Raw genomic sequence first — 12380 nt, 5'->3', positions numbered from 1 at the left:
GGCACTTGAAGAGATAATAGCCCACACAGTCAGAGGGGTTTACAAATGGGATGTTGAAGAGCTTTAAAACAAATCAGCCTCCTCTAAAACAAGTCTGGTCTCTTATTTACTCAACATCAACCTCATGATTTGAATAGACACCATGTTTTGCATGTGATTCATGCAGATGTTTGCAAATTTCTGTAGAAAGTACAAGGCGAGGTTTTAGAATGAGCATTAAAATATGTTCTTCCTGTAAGTCACCGTCCATTATGCCTTTGCTTCATTCCTGTCTCTGGGATTCTTGCACTACTTTTCAAAATTCAGATTTACATTTCATATAGGCTAAACTTGAACCGACTTTTTGCACTAATATCAAGTTCAGCTGTATTCATTTGAAAATAAATCCATAATGCTTGTGTGGCTTTTCAGAGACACTGGCATTGCCTTCTAATAATCTAACCACATCAAGGATGCTGCAAGATCTTCAAGGATCTGGAAACCTCCTTTTTTACCCCTTGAACACCTTCAAAACCCCCTTAAACTCCCCAAGGACCCCTCTAAACTCTACCTGGACCACTACTTTGTCAACAAGAAGTCCTCCAACCACATCAGGGACCCAACAAAATCTTCCAGGAATCGAAACACATCTTCAGTGACCCCTTCAAGATCCCATTAACCTCCTCAAAGACCTCTTACACCTCGACATTGACCACTGATTTGACCTCAAATAGTCCTAAAACAACATCAAGGATTGTGAAAGTTATTCAAGGAACAAATTAACCTCCTCAGTGACCCCTCAAGCACCTTTAAGACCACCTTAAACTCCAAAGGGACTTCTAAAACTGTACCCTAAAAAGGTCCTACAGCCACTTAAAGGACCTTGCCAATTCCTCCAGGGATATAAACTCCTGCTGAAACACATGAGAGAACCCCTTCCCTCAAGAGCCCTTCCTGCCCCCTTAAGGACCATTTCATTGACTTAATGAGGTCCAGAACCATGGTGAGCACCCAGCATTTTCTTCAAGGAACCAAAAGATCTATTCCATGATCCCTCAAACACTATTAAAATTACCTTAAACTCCTCAGGGATCCCTTTAACCTCTGCATGGACCACTTTGTCCTCAAATAGTCCTTGATTACATCAAGGACCCTATAAATTCTTACAGGAATCTAAACGTCTCTTCCATGGCTGCTTGAACACCTTTAAGATCCTTTCAAAATTTCAAAAGGACCCCTAAAACCTCGACATGGACCACCACTTTAGCCTTAAATTGTCTTATATCCACACCAAGGATGCTCCAAAATCTTCAAAGAACCTAAAAACATCTTCAGTAACACCTTGGACACATTCAAGGATGTTTTTGGGGCCTTAGGGACCACCACTTGGTCATATAACTTCCTGAAATATGCTACAAGTTCTTCAAGAAACCTAAAAACTTCTTCTCTGAACCCTTGAACGCCCTCAATACCCCTAAAGGAACCCTTTAATCTTCACATAAACCACTGCTTTGTCCTTCAACACCATCAAGGATGCTTAAGTTCTTCAAGGAACCTAACAACCTCTTCAATGATGCTTCAGACATCGTCAAGCCCCCCTAAACCTCCTCAAGGACCCTTCTTACCCCCTTACGGATCAATAGTTCATCTTAAAGAAGTCCAAAACCACATCAAGAATCCATAAGTTCTTCAAGGAAACCAAACCACGTGAACACCTTCAAAATACCCTTAACCTCCTTTAAGGACCATTGAAGCTTCGCAAAGACCACTTCTGTGTTCTCAAACTCAAGATACCCACAGACCTCTTTCACAGCCCCTTGAACACATTAAAGACCTCTAAAACTTGCTCCCTTTCAATCTTCATTAGTTAGTCCTAAAATAGTCCTACAACCAAACTAAGGATGCTTCAAGTTCTTCTAAGAAACCTAAAAACCTCTTCTATGCTGCTCGAAACACATTCAAGTCCCCCTAAACATCCTCAAGGACCCTTCTACCCCCTTAGTAAACAAGGACACCATAAGTTCTTCAGGGAACCCAAAAAACTTTTCGTGGACTGCTTGAACATCTTCTAGATCCCATCGAGACCTAGAAGAACCACTTAAAGCAGGGGTCATCAAGAACATCTGCACAAGGGCCAGATTTCGTCTTGACAGAGTCTCTGGGGGCCGGACTAGTACTTTCTTTCAAAATGCAGGAAATTTTTAGGCATCACCAGTGAGATCAATCCCGATCTATAATGCCGTAGACCCAGAGAATTCACCAGGCTCCTGAAAATCCCAGAGAATGGACCCTCGACAATTTTGATTTAGCACCAACATGAACTCATGTTTGACACTGTTCACCACTTCACTGCTTCATTCTGCCATTCCTGCACCAGTTTGCCACCTTTTACCCATTTTTGCCACTTTTTGCTACTTTATCACCCACTTTCCTGCCTTTTTACTACTTTGTCGTTGGCTATTTTTGCACCATTTTGCCACCTTTAATCCAATATTTTGCCATTCTTTAACTCCTTTGAACCACTTTTTTTGCCTGTCTTATCCTTTTTGTGCCACCCCTTTATCCATATTTTGCCACTTTTTATTACTTTTTTCACCATTTTTGCCACTTTTAACCAATTTTTTTATATACTTATATACTTCTATATACCTGTTGCCCTTTTTTGTTGTGTTATACTTATGGTTTGCCTCATTTTAACCTCTTTTCACCGCGTTTCCTGCAGGTTTTTGTCCCTTTGTGCCACTCCACAACCCATTTAGATGCCAATCGCTCATTGTTGCCACTCTTTAACCCATTTTTGCCACTTTAACCCGCCATTTTTGCCAATTTTGACACATTTTATTAATATTTACTAATAATGGCTGACAAGTGAATTTCTGTGTAAACAGATCAAATGTGAACTCTTTCTAGAACTATCTGAGCATTTACTGCTTTTGGGGTGGATTTAACAGCTGCAGACATTTAAAGCTAAAAGATTCTCTTAAAACCACATTTTCTTTTCCTGCTTTTCTCAATTTTATGATCTTCTGGGGGCCAGACAGAAAGCTTATGGGGGCCTGATTTGGCCCCTGGGCCACCAGTTGATGATCAGTGCTTCTCATGGACCACTTTAGTATGCCCTTATGGTCCTCCAAGTTCTTCAAGGACCCTAAGAACCCTCCAAACCTGCTCAAAGACCGTTTTAATCTTCCCGGGGACCACAGGTTTGTCCTAAAACAGTCTTTCAACAAAATAAAGGACGTTTGAAATTCTTCAGCGTACTCAGAAACCTCTTTGCTGGTCCTTCAAGACACTGCTCAAGGACTCAAGGAGTCTGTATGTGACATAAGTTATTTAGAACATTATTATTGTATTTTCTTAAAGTAACAAATATAAATGCTGCTGAAACTAACTGCAGTTCCATTTATGATAAAGTTAAAAAAAAAAACAGAATGTTAAAAATATCGTTTAAAAAGAGGTTAATGTGATTTCTTTGTGAAAAAAAAAAAACTTTTTTTTTCCCCCAAAATGATTCAAGTTAAAAAAAAACACATTTGCTGCTTTGAGGAGCTTAAGTGATTAATTTAAATACTTATTTTTTAGAATAACTTCAGGTTTGGCTGATTCCTAGAGAAAACACGCCAGTGTATTTTTGGATGAGGCTGCTAATTTCAGTTTTAACACGTAAAATATCAGAGCACTGATGTGGAAAACAACCATGGACTTAAAACTACGATAAACTGAAGTTTACTTTAAAATAAGAGTAATTTCGACCAGCTTAGCACTAAATATGTCTGTGTTTTCAATGAAAGCACGAGAAAGTCTTTAAAAGAAACATTTAGAGGTGAAATTGTCACATTTTCTACTTGTAGTTAATCTTAAAACACCAGAAAACTTCCATCATTGATTAACGGCGGAGGAATGTTCCAGCAGCAGCTGATAGCGGATCGATAATCAGCCACACTGAGACCAGTCCACACGGTCAGAGGTCTTACCTGGCTCCGCTGTTGGTCGGTTACCGGCTCCGTGTGTGTTTTTTAATCCGAACAACACGAACAGAAACCCGGGTAGGGAGCTGAGAGTCCCGCTCCTGAGCAGAGACTCTTTAAACAGTCCGTCTGTCTCTGCCTGTCCGTCTCTCTGTCAATGAACGTTACTTATTCACCACCGGGTCTCCCTCTGGCGCTATGGGAGGGGTGGAGCTTACTGAGTAGAGTGTCTGTCAGTGTGAGTGTGTGCGGGGCTCAAACACACATTCAACAGGTTCATGAATGAAACAGAGCGATGATTCATCCGGTTTAACGGCTAACACACACAAACGACTTTTAATGTTAGCGAATTCACGTTTAAGCTAACTTATACATCCCGCTAAAACACGATATTATAATAAATATGAAGCAACAGAAACTTAAAATATGTCAATTTATTTTGATTTTAAATAAATGTGATTAAAAAAAATCAGTCTTCACCTTTTTTTTTCTCCCAAGTGTATGATTTGCTAACTGGCATAGCATTTAGCTAGCGATATTAAAACATTTGCGTTTTTGGATCGGTTTGTAGAAAGAGAACAAAGATGTGCTTTCTTTACACATTTAAGAAAAAAGTAGAAATTTCCGGAATAAAGTGAAAAAAATCTGTAGAAACACACATTTCAGGAAATGTCCAGAAAATGGTTAACATGTTGAAACAAATTTAAAATGTTAAGAATGACGTTACAAGACCATTTTGACATGTTTTTAACATTTGATTTTATTAAGAAAGTTTTACGCTACTTCCAGATTGTTTCAATGGTGTTATCAAGTTTATATTCTTACATTTACTTCACAACATTTTGACTTTACATTTGAACATTTTGCTGAGTTCCTGTAAATTCCTGTTTTTACGAGATAGTATGTCACAAAAACAGGAAAATCAGAAATACATTTAAAAAATCCTGTTTTTATGAGATAGTTTTGTTGTAGAAATAGGAGAATTTTTTTTTTTTAATTTTCAAGTGAATTCAATACACCACCGTATAAATTAGGTTCAGGCATGAAAAATAAATTATTATGACACGTTTTTAACATTTTGGTTTTATTAAGAAAGTTTCAGGCTACTTCCAAATTGTTTCAATGGTGTTACCAGATTTATATTCTTACATTTACTTTACAACATTTTGATTTTACATTTGAACATTTCGCTCAGAGTAGCTAAAAAAAAAAAAAAAACTTTTGCTGTAATGATTTATTTTTCATGCCTGAACCTAATTTATACGGTGGCGTATTGCATTCACTTGAAGATAGAAAAAAATCCTCCTGTTTTTACGACATAACTATCTCATAAAAATAGGATTTTCTTTTATTTATTTTTGATTTTCCTGTTTTTATGAGATACTATCTCGTTAAAAACAGGATTTTTACACTTATTTTTGTATTTCCTGTTGTCACAGGATACTGTCTTGTAAAAACAAGATTTATTTGTTTTTGAATTTCCTGTTTGTATGAGATAGTTATGTCGTGAAAACAGGAGGATTTTTTTTTTTATTTTCAAGTGAATGCGATACGCCACCATAAATGTACACACACGTGATTACCCTAAAATAAATAATTATACATATTTATGAAATAAATATAGGCTAGTAGCTAATTTGATCATAGAATACAAAGTCTGCTGCTAATATCACACTTTCTATGGCAGCCCAAAGAGGCCATATATGCATGCATTATTTTCAGTCCATTTACCGTCATAATGACTGACTCTCAGCTGATTTCTTAACATCTTAAATTAGTGTTTTCTGCTCTGAGCGCTGGCTCTTCTGTTTTCTATTGTGTTGTTCCTTGTGTTTTGTCATTTCTGATGTTTCTATCTGGCTGGCTGCAAAACAAATCTTCCTATGAATGAAGCAACAGTGACTAGACTTCCTCGATTTTGGGGGACGGCCTGCGTTTTGAGAGACCTGTTCTTGACTTATACTGTCCCTGGAAATGTCCCAAATTTTACCTGTAAATTAGAAGAAAAACTAAATAAAAAGTTAAAGGGACATATTATGCAAAAATCACTTTTTCAGGCTTTTCTGGTGAAAATATGTGCCCCTGGCATGTCTACAGTCCCCTCAAGTACCAGACCCCCCCCCACCACCACCATTTCCCCTCATGATGTCATGTGGGGAGTGAGCCCCGCCCAGGCTCAGTTGGCCCTCGCTGCTTGGAAAAAAATTCTGCCCTCCTCAGCTGAGAGGAAGATCAGGAGAGCCACATCCATTAAAGGGATATTTCGGGATTTTTGAATTTGGGTCATATAAGGTGCTTGGCTATAGTAGTGGCATTAGCCTCCGGTGATTTCAGCGTAATTTGATCCTGTTGTTATTACGAGCTCGGAGAGAACCGGCGCATAGCGGCTGTAGATGGGAGCATTTTGTCTGCGTAAATTAACGAGTTTTACGAAAAAATGGGCCAAGAAAATGTGTTGGCTCGCCTGTGTGCTGTGTCGAAAAAAAAACACAGCGCTTCATTTCTCCCCAAAACCCCCTCTGTGTCAGGTACTAATTTACGATGCAGCTTTCGCCGTTTGGGTAAATAGGTAAATAGTGCTTACCTGAAGTGTAGGTACAGTGGGGCTCTTCAACCTATGCTTGTGTTTTGGTAGTCCTTTTAAATAGTCCTGCTTGGTAAAATGGGCATTGCAATAAACTTTTCAGTGCAGAAGGTGGGGTGTTTATATCCATATTAAAGCCAAAGTTGGCGAAGACCGATGGCACGTAGCGGAATACAGTGAAATCTGTATGGTGTCCAGGAGGTGTGCTTTTTTTTAAAAAAAAAAAAGCTTGGATAAATGCAAGTTCGCGGCATCTTCTGAATCTGCAAAAAACTGAATAAAAAAGCTCACAACGCGTTTTAGTAACCGATGCTTGGCCCCCCTACACAGCAGACCCACACAGCTGACTGGCAGACGTAAACAGAATACAGCGTGTGGAGGCAGAAGGACACAAAGTGGCGAAAGCTGCGTCGTAAATTAGTACCTGACACAGAGAGGGTTTTGGGGAGAAACAAAGTGCTGTGTTTTTTTTCGACACAGCGCACAGGTGAGCCAACACATTTTCTTGGCCCATTTTTTCGTAAAACCCGTTAATTTACGCGGACAAAATGCTCCCATCTACAGCCGCTATGCGCCGGCTCTCTCCGAGCTCGTAATAACAACAGGATCAAATTACACTGAAATCACCAGAGGCTAATGCTACTACTATAGCCAAGCACCTCATACGACCCAACTTCAAAAATCCCAAAATATCCCTTTAAGTCACATCCGTTTCCTGAGAGGGGTGGAGTCAGAGGCGGAGTCAGACAGCTCAGTAACATTTAAAGCCACAGACACAGTAACAGCTCGTTCTGAGCAGGGCTGAAACAGAGGAGGTTTTAGACATGTAGAAATCAATACTGGAGTGTTTTTAAAGAAACACACTTCACAGGCATGTTTTAAAGAACCTCTGAGACCAAAATAAACTTGTCTTAAAGGGTTTAATATGTCCCCTTTAAGGAGATGTTTCAGCTCTGACTGCACACAGACTAGTTTCTTTTTTCATTACAAACTAAATAAAACTTTCCTTTTTGAATTGCTCCACTGTAATGTTTGTTAGTTTGATGATGGCCTGGTGAGCAGTTAAAGGCAACACTCACACATTTCCTCTTAGTAACTTAATATTCCTTCAAAATAAAAGTAAACTAGCCAAATACTTTCAATGGGAAGCTGAAACTACCAGGAATACTTGCTTATTTTATAATTTCAAGAGTCCTGGTGCACTATTATAAATGTTTGTAGGGTGTCATGTTTTGGTTAGGACTCTTTAAAATAGATATTTACTCTCATAGAGGGTTTTCAGGTTAGAATGGGTTAATAATGATAGTAATGATTAGAGGACACACGTATAAGACTGCTGACAGGCTTCAAACTTTAATGATTTGCCAGGATTTAAATCAAATTTGGTCTTTATCTATTATGGTCTGAAGTGTTTTGAGGGGAAAAATTCCACTTTGGTGCCCTCCTGTGGACACAACTAAAAATACAAGCTTTTTATCATTTCATTTAATCTTTGATTCATTATTATTTACAAATTATATGAACTAATCTGCATAATTATCACTTTTTAAAATAAAATAAGCATAAATCTGAAGATCTTTGTCCTTTAAATAAAATCCTTTAAAATAAAATGCATTTCTCAGAACACTTTAGATTCTAAATAAGTGTACAGCGTGAAGATTTACTTCAGTGAATGATTAGAGTCCCTCTGAAGCATCCATAATGATTAAATTCAATAACCCTTGTGCCTCCTCGGGCATTTTTGGCCATTTTTCTCAATTTTTTATTTTATTTTATTTATTTATTTTTAATTTGTGATCATTTTGTCAATTTTACAGCTTGTGGCATGAATTTTTACAGGAACTTTTCTTTCTGGTTAAATTTTTGAAATCCAACATGTAACTCTTAAATGTCATTCATACTCTTAATGAATTTTGTTCCCTCTGGACACCTTCAAGGCAAAAACGTACACGTACAAAAACACTGCCATTAAATCAGCACATGTCAATATTTTATTTCGACTTTTTTTTTTCCATAAATCTTTTTAACAACTTCAGACCTGCTCAAAACTACCAAAAATCCAATAATTCTCAGAATTTTAACCCTTTTAAAGTCACACAAAACTCTCCAAAATATAACGGGCAAAAATACAAGAATGTGGTGCATGGTCCTACAATGAGTAAACGGTTGAATCTGGTGGAATACAGTAAAAATGTCAAATTTCCCTAGACTTCTTCACATTGAAATGCTGACATTAAAGAATGCATGATTTTATACTGCAATGACAGTGAGATTAAAAAACTTGATTTTAATGGAAGTCAATGGGGCATTTTTGCCTCGAAGATGTCCAGAGGGTATTTCTGACATGATATAAAAAATATTAGTGCAATCAAATCAATTTTGTTGCTAATCTTTGACCCATCTAAGACTCTTATCAACCCCAAAGCCCCATCTTTCTACTATTTATTTTATGGAAAATAATTCACTTTTTGTGTTTTTTTGCAGTAAAAAATAAAATATTTCAAATAATCAAACTGGCATTAAAAGGGATAAAATTCTGAGAATTATTGTTTGTTTTTTTTTGTAGGTTTGAGCAGGTCTGAAGTTGTTACAGAGATTTAGGGGGAAAAAAGGTAGAAAAAAATATTGATGTATGCTGATTTAATGGCAGTTTTTCTGTATGTGTACTTTTTTTTTTCCCTAAGATTTATTTTTGGCCTTTTTGCCTTTATTTGATAGGACAGTGGATAGAGTCGGAAACAGGGGAGAGACATGCAGGAAATGGTGCCATGCCATTCGAACCCAGGTCGCCTGCGCACTTGGCGTGTGCCCCAACCGACTACCGGCGCGCCCTGTATGTGTACATTTTTGCCTCAAAGGTGTCCAGAGGGTGTCCTAATGTTAGAGCTGGCACTACAAAAAAAATACAAGTGTAATGAAATCAATGTTGTTGCTAATCTTTGACCCATCCAAGACTCTCATCAGCACCAAAGCCCCATCTTCCCAGTATTAATTTTATGGAAAATAATTTACTTTTCTGTTTTTTTTAAAAATAAAACATTTCAAATAACCAAACTGGCATTTAAAGGGTTAAAATCTTGAAAATGATTGAATGTTTGGTAGATTTGAACAGGTCTAAAGTTGTTAAAGAGATGTATGAAAAAAAAGTTTTTAAAAAATACTGATATATGCTGATTTAATGGCAGTTTTTCTGTACGTGTACATTTTTGCCTCAAAGGTGTCCAGAGGGTAGTAAATTTGAGGAGGGCACAAGGCTAAAAGAAGCTTTTCTTCCTAATTAGCCTGATTACTAATGGCTTAACCCTGAAAAATCTCTTCAAGGAGACACAAAATCATCAAGGACTTCAACAACTTTCTCAGTGCAGCATGGAACATCTGCATGTTCCCATATTTACTAGAGGAGTTCTAATAAATCCATGGAAAAGGCAAAAACTTTATTTTGTTGACATAGATCTTCTGTTGATAAGATGTCTCACTCTGACTTAAAGAGTCAGACTTATAAAGGAATGGTCAGAAAACAGCCAGGGCGTCAGTGAGTCCATGTTGGTTTTATGGTGATTTGGCTCCATCTGCTGGCTGCAGCACTGAACTGCAAGTCCTGAGAAAATACCACTAGAGGGGGAACATTAAGAAGAATGCACGGGTCCTTGAGGAGACTGCGGGATCACTGAAAGGCTACTGGGTCCAAAAACATTAAAGAGGGTTACTGAAGTCATTAAAGAGGCTGTAAGGGCAGCTAAAGAAGTTAGATGGGTATCAGTGCAGGCTGGAAAGGAGGCTGAAAAGTCAAGGTCTCACTGAAGAGACTCTTGTCACATTTAAGACTGTTTTGGGTAATTTCAGTGGGCCTTGAGAAGACTTTAGGGGTTTTCAAGGGACTGAAAAGATCCTCTAAGAGCAGTGAATCTTGGGTTGATTTTTTTTCTTTTTTTGGTGGTCCTTCAGAGGATTCAAGGCACCTGGATGCCTCAAGGTTTCACTAGGAGATTCGTATGCCATATGGCGCTGATCATCAGCTGGCGGCCCAGAGGGATTCAGGGCTCTTTGATGCCTCAAGGTTTCATTAAGGAGAGCCCTGTTGCTTTTAAGACCGTTTCTGGTCATTAAAAGGATCCTTGAGAGACCTTAGTGGTCTTTGAGGGACCACAAGTATCCTCAAAGAGCAGTAAACCTTGAGTACGTTTTCTGAAAGGTATCTGAGAGTGTTTGGTGATCCTTGAGGGGATTCAAGGCACCTGAATACATCAAGGCATTGAAGGAGTGGATTTTGTTCCATTCAGGACTTTGATGGGTAATCAGAAAGGGTCCTTGAGAAGACTTCAGTGGTCTTTGAGTGATGGCAAGGATTTTCAATAACCAGGAAACTTGAAAAGGTTTGTCTGATGGTACCTGTGGATGCCACTGTGGTCCTTGAAGGGATTCAAGGCACCTGGATGCCTCAAGGATTCACTAGGGATATTTCTGTTACTTTAGGACTGTTTTGTGTGTTGAAAGAGTCCTTGAAAAGACTAGAGTGGTCTCCAGGGACTTCAAAGATCTTCAAAGTGAGGTGGACCTAATGTAGGGTTTTGGGTGGAACCTGTGGATGCTTCTGTGGCCCTTTGGGGGATTCAAGGTGCCTGGATGCCTCAAGGTTTTACTAAGGAGATTCTTGATCCATTTAGGACTGTTTTGGGTTATAAGAAAGATCCTGGAGAAGAATTAAGTGGTCCTTCAAAGAGGACCTCCAAAGAGCAGCAAAAACCTGGATGGCTGCGGTTTCACCAGGGATGGTTTTGTTTCATTTTGAACTGTTTTGGGTTATTGACGGAGTCCTTGAGAAGATTTAGGCGGTCCAGCAAGGATCTTCAAAAAGCTGCAAACCTTTGGCAGGTTTTCCCAGTGTCATCTTTGGATGATTCTACCATTCTTGAGGAGATTTAAGACATCTAGAGGCCTCAAGGTTCTTCTTCCATCCAGGAGTAATTTAAGGACCCTTGAGGATATTTATCATTCCTTCATTCATGAGAGGATCCTTGAAGAGATTGCAACCAATCTTGTAAGGGCCACTTTCAAGGTTAGAGGTTTCCTTGATAGTTTTCAGGTCCTTGATGAAGTTTCAAGCGTACTTTAGGGGGTGAAAGGGGGGCTTGAAATCAGTAGAGGTTTTTGCAGAGTGCTGCACCTGGAAAGGTTAGAAATCGACAAAGAAAATAAAATCCTCTTAAAAAGTCTTCACTGATAAGAAAGGATGTTTTAAATTTGCCGTGGCGTTCACAGTCATAAAGTCGAAGTCTGAAATATGTAGATGCAGATTTTCTATCATCTTCTGTTAGTCTAAACTGCACAGGACGTTAACTCTGAGAATACTTAATGCCAGAGCGGCGTGCGGCCTGCATCAGTAAAAACGTGTGAGGATGTAAAAGTGACAGCAGAGATAAGCTGCTATCTCTTCCTGTGGAATCAGAGTTGATATTAATATTCTCCCGTTCCTCCACACCGTGTCAGCTGTAGTTCCCAGCTTACACCCGCGTTAAAGCGAACCGACAGCACAGGAATGGCGTTTAATCCTGGTGTAGAACGTGGAGGTAATAATGGAGTAATTGTGGCTCGGGGGGCGCCGGGGGGCGGGGCTGATTGACAGCTCATTTAAAGAGACACGGTGGAGACGATGAGAGACAAGGCTGAGGAGAAGAGAGTTAATGAAGCTGGAGAGATGAGCGACAGCTACAACATCACTGATACACTCATCTGTCTGCGTGTAATTGAAACCTCATTTAGTCAAACATGGCCGTGCTGATTCACCGCTTTCCACTGATACAACAGAGAAGATTTAATTTACCTGAAAACAAAGAATCCCAGCCCGTTTG

The 12380-nt window shown here is 38.9% G+C and overlaps 1 protein-coding gene across 1 annotated transcript in view; it reads right to left on the bottom strand.

Moving 5' to 3' along the window:
• The window catches only part of cpm (carboxypeptidase M), a 35762-nt gene extending 31679 nt beyond the window's left edge, over positions 1-4083 (bottom strand). Inside the window, exon 1 of the mRNA XM_041781171.1 lies at positions 3954-4083. The gene's annotated coding sequence lies outside the window, so the exon portion shown is untranslated. The remainder of the gene's footprint in view (positions 1-3953) is intronic.
• Between the last annotated feature and the right edge of the window lie 8297 nt (positions 4084-12380).

This window comes from Cheilinus undulatus, linkage group 23 (genome assembly GCF_018320785.1).
Source record: "Cheilinus undulatus linkage group 23, ASM1832078v1, whole genome shotgun sequence".
NCBI lineage: Eukaryota > Metazoa > Chordata > Actinopteri > Labriformes > Labridae > Cheilinus > Cheilinus undulatus.
Note: the sequence above shows the minus strand (reverse complement) of the source record. Positions and strands in the feature narration are given on the sequence as shown.